Here is a 5,038-nt window from a genome sequence, read left to right on the forward strand (position 1 = left end):
GACTTTAATTTACCGGGAAAGAGCCGCAACTGCGAATTGAATAGTAAGACCTTTTGTCCGACATGGAGATTCTTCTCGCATAGCTGTTTGTCATGCCATCTTTTTGTGCGTTCTTTGTAAATTTTGGCATTCTCATAAGCTTATGTTCTCCATTCATAAAGGTCGACCAATTGAAGTTTCCTTGCTTCCCCTACAGCCTTTAAGTCGAAATTAAGCTTTTTCACTGCCCACAGTGCTTTATGCTCCAGCTCAAGTGGTAGATGACATGCCTTACCGAACACCAGCGCATACGGGAACATGCCTATAAGTGTCTTATAGGCGGTTCTATATGCCCACAAGGCATCGTCCAGCTTTGTTGCCCAATCTTTTCATGAAGACTTTACAACTTTCTCTAATATCAACTTGATTTCTCTGTTGGACACTTTAGTTTGACCATTTGTTTTTGGATGGTATGCGATGGCCACCTTATGGAGGATATTATATTTGAGCAACAAGTTATTGAAGATGTGATTAACAAAATGGGAGCCTCATCACTTATTATGGCACGTGGAGTGCCAAAAAAAATGAAAATATTTTTCTTTAAGAACTTGGAGACTACCGCCGCATCGCGTGCGACGCACGATACCGCTTCTATCCATTTGGAAACATAGTCGACGACTAACATAATATATTTGTGACCATTCGATGGTGGAAATGGTCCCATGAAGTCTATGCCCCAGACATCGAATAATTCCAGTTCTAAAATGATGTTCATGGGCATCGCATGCTTCCATGAAATGTTTCCCGTGCGTTGGCACTGGTCACATTTCATCACATAGTCTCTTGCGTTCTTGAATAATGTTGGCCAAAAATAACCACTTTGTAATACCTTTGCTGCTGTGCTTGCCTCCAAAGTGTCCTCCATATGGCGAGTCATGGCATTGTGATAATATGCGTTAGTGAGCCGCGTCTGGTATGCAGAGGCAAAAAATTTGGTCTGATCCTCTTTTATAAAGATTTGGCTCGTCCCAATAATATGATCTGCATTCATGTATGAGCCGCCTCTTCTGGTGGGCTGTGTAGTCTTTAGGGAATTATTCGCAAACCAGAAAATTGACCACGTCCGCGTACCATGGTAATTCTTCATCTTAAATAGCTGGTCGTCTGGGAAAGTTGCATTCACCTCTGACTGGTTACGGTCAACTTCTGGATTTTCTAAATGGATAAATGGTCCACAATCTAGTTCTCCGTACCTGCGATCAATGATTTCCATGTTGAATTCTTAGAGGAGGAGAACCCACCGAATCAATCCCGGCTTCGCATCTTTCTTTGTCATCAAATATTTTATCGCCGAGTGGTCAGTGTGAACAATTACCTTAGCTCCCAGCAAGTAAGCTCTGAATTTTTCCAACGCAAATAACACCGCACGCAATTCTTTTTCTGTAGTAGTGTAATTTTTTTGAGCAGGGTTCAAGGTTTTACTCGTATATGCGATGGGATGTAGAATTATTTTCTTCTTTTACGCCAACATTGCTCCCATCGCATAACCGCTTGCATCACACATTAATTCAAAGGGTTGTGTCCAGTCTGGTGCGATCAACACATGTGCGGTTGTTAATGTGTCCTTCAGTATCATGAATACGTTGAGGCATTGGTCATCAAAGTCAAACTTTCTTTCTGCCTCAGCAACACACTCAGTGGTCGTGCAATCTTTGAAAAGTCTTTCACAAAGTGTCTATAAAAGCCAGTATGTCCTAAGAAGCTCCTGACAACCTTCACATTTGCTGGAGTTGGAAGCTTTTCAATCGCCTCAATCTTTGCCTTGTCCACCTCCAGCCCATCCTTGGAGACTTTATGCCCAAGCACAATACCTTCATTCACCATGAAGTGGCATTTCTCCTAATTCAGCACGAGGTTCGTCTTTTCACATCTCATCAATATCTTTTCTAGATTGTTGAGATAAACTTCGTATGTTTGCCCATACATTAAGAAGTCGTCCATGAAAATTTCCATAGAATCTTCGAGATACTCAGAAAAGATAGTCATCATACACCTCTACAAAGTACTCGGCGCATTGCATAGGCCGAACGGCATGCGTCAAAACACAAATGTTCCATACGGGTAGGTGAATGTGGTTTCTCTTGATCTTTAGGAGCAATCATAATTTGGTTATAGCCGACATATCCATCCAAGAAGCAGTAGAAATCATTTCCAGCTAGGCGATCTAGCATTTGGTCGATAAAAGGCAAAGGGAAATAATCCTTCTTTGTCACCGCATTCAGTTTGCGGTAGTCCATGTAAATCCACCATCCAGTGATGGTCCTCATTGGTATCAGTTCGTTATTTGCATTAGGGACTACCATCATCCCTCCTTTCTCCGGTAAGCATTGCACGGGGTGACCCACGTGCTGTTGGCTATTGGATAGATAATTCCCGCGTCTAACCACTTGATTATCTTCTTCTTTACGACCTCCTTCATCGCAGGGTTGAGTCTGCGTTGATGTTCGATTGATCCTTTCTGATTGTCCTCGAGACGAATTCTATGCATGCAGTATCCGGGGCTGATTCCTCTAATGTCTGTGAGCGTCCAGCCAATTGCTTTTACATACTTTCTCAGGATACTCAGCAGTGCATTTTCTTGATCTTCATTAAGTGCAGAGGAGATTATAACTGGGAGCGTTTCATTCTTCCCCAAAAAAAGCATACTTTAGGTGGTTTGGAAGGGTCTTCAGCTCTATTGTTGGTGGTTGTTCCAAGGATGGTTTTGTTGTTTTTCTTTCTTCGCTCGTTGTCAGCTTGTCTTCTTTGGATGCGATCATCTTATCTTCTTTGGTTGTTTTTTCTGTGATCACATTGCAGGCTACTATGGATGCAGTCGCATCCTCATCTTCATTTTCATCTTCAGACTTTTCTTCTTCATTCAAACTTGGTTCATCATTGGATTCATTGAGGTCTTCTTCTTCAGGATATTTCATGGCTCGGATAATATCAAACCTGAGCTTCTGTTCATTCACGCTCAGTGTGATATCTCCTTTGTACACATCAATCTGAGTACGACCAGTGGATAAAAATGGTCGTCTCAGTATGATGAGTACATCCTTGTCCGCTTTGTAGTCCAGGATGATAAAGTCTGCCGGTAATATAAATTTGTCAATCGTAACTAGAGTATCCTTCACCTTTCCTTCTGGATGCACAAGGGATCTATCTACTAATTGGAGAGTCACCATCGTGGGCGCCAGCTGCCCCATATTCAACTGCTTGAAAATTGAAAGGGGCATCAAGTTGATGCTGGCCTTGAGATCGCAAACACTTGACCAATGTATAACCCTCCCAGGGTATTGTGAAACTTCCAGGGTCGCACATTTTCGGTGGAATTATGGATTTTGAACTTTGCGTCAATGCCACCGTTGCAAACTTACTAGTGCTTCTTTTTTTTGTCACCATATCCTTCAGAAACTTTACATACTTGGGCATTTGTTCAATCGATTCAGTGAATGGAATGTTAATATGCAGCTGTTTCAGCATACCCATGAAGTGTTGATACTGTACCTCATCATTTTTCTTCTTTTTGAGTCTTTGGGGGAATGGTGGCAGTTGTATTCTCATGTTTCCTTATTCTTTCGGCTTCGAAGTGGACATAATCTCCGGTTCCATCGCCTCATTTTCTTCTGTTTCTCCTTGAGTCAACGCAATCTCTGGTTTCAGCAGAATTAGAGCAGTCCGCCTAGGCTTCTTCTTCTCTTTCGCCACAGTCTTTTCGCTTTGCAACGTCATAACTTGACATTTCTCTTTTCCCGTAGCCCCTGGGTTGCACGGGAGTTCTGTTGAACTCAGCAGTGCCCCATGCAGTCTATTCTTGAGTTCGCCTGCAATCTGCCCTATCTGAATCTCAAGATTACGGATGGACGTCGCTTGATTCTGAAGCACTGTTTCATTCTTTTCAACATATTGCTTCAGTAGACTCTCCAAAGATGATGACTGCAGTGCCTGTGAATTGCTGGCTTGGTTTTTTGATTGATCGTTTGTTCGCAGGAAAAATCCTGGTGACCCTTCTTTTTGCGCCACTGATTGAAAATTTTGTTGTTGATTTTTCCACGCGAAGTTGGGGTGGTTTCTCCACCTGGGGTTGTACATATTGGAAAATGGATTATTTTTCACGAAATAAATTGGTTGTGTGTTCCTCGGGCATTCCTCTATTGGATGGCCTTCACCGCAAGTAGCACAACTTGTGGTCGTCTGGTTGATTGCGTTGACTTGCCCACTATGCGTTCCTGGCTACTGATTGCGATTCCTTGTATCAAACTCATTATTGCAATCATTTGGTTCTAAAGGGATGCAATGGCCCCGTTATTCACGTCACTGTCTTTGATGCTCAATCTTTGATCGCTTTTCCTTCAGTCTTCATGATTCTTGGAAATGCGATCAAGGATATTCTTGGCCTCATTGTATGTCTTATCTAGCAGACCTCTAGCTGCTGCCGCATTGGCAGCCGTCTGCGATGCAGGGTTCAATCCGTGGTAGAAAATTTCCATCTGTAAACAATCTGGTAAGTCGTTATGCGGGCAATCTCTTACCAGCCTCTTAAACCTCGCCCATGCGTCACTGAGCGATTCGTCAATATCCTGTTCAAAATTAGTGATCAATTTCATCTTTCTGGCGTTCTCTGTTAGAGGAAGTACTTCTTCATGAAGTTCTCAACTACTTGTTCCCATGATGTAATCTCCCTTGGTTCGAGAGAATAAGCCCATTTCCGTGCCTGGTCACACAACGAAAATGGAAACAGTGTTAATCGAATCTCCTCAACGGAGATGTTTGGGAACACAAACGTGTTGCAAATCTCAATAAAACTCCAGAGGTGGGCGTGCGGATCCTCGCCACGCCTACCGCCAAACTGTCCAACAATTTGAATCATCTGTAGCATCACAGGTTTCATTTCGAACCTCGTCAAGAGCTGTCCTCATGATTCCTTGTAAGAAATCATTAAGGTTGGGCGACGCATAGTCCCGGATGGGTCTATTGCGGTCGTTCGCCAATAGGATAGGATTCGCTATGATATTAT

At 42.9% G+C, this 5,038-nt stretch overlaps 1 non-coding gene across 1 annotated transcript; it reads left to right on the plus strand.

The window, feature by feature from the left end:
• Window positions 1–4,527: 4,527 nt before the first annotated feature.
• LOC150037530 (small nucleolar RNA R71) lies at window positions 4,528–4,634 on the plus strand. Its single transcript, XR_016528841.1, has one exon. It is a non-coding gene; the product is annotated as a small nucleolar RNA R71 (small nucleolar RNA).
• Window positions 4,635–5,038: the final 404 nt, after the last annotated feature.

This window comes from Benincasa hispida, chromosome 3 (genome assembly GCF_027475165.1).
Source record: "Benincasa hispida cultivar pf3 chromosome 3, pf3_genome.v1.1, whole genome shotgun sequence".
Classification (NCBI taxonomy): Eukaryota; Viridiplantae; Streptophyta; class Magnoliopsida; order Cucurbitales; family Cucurbitaceae; genus Benincasa; species Benincasa hispida.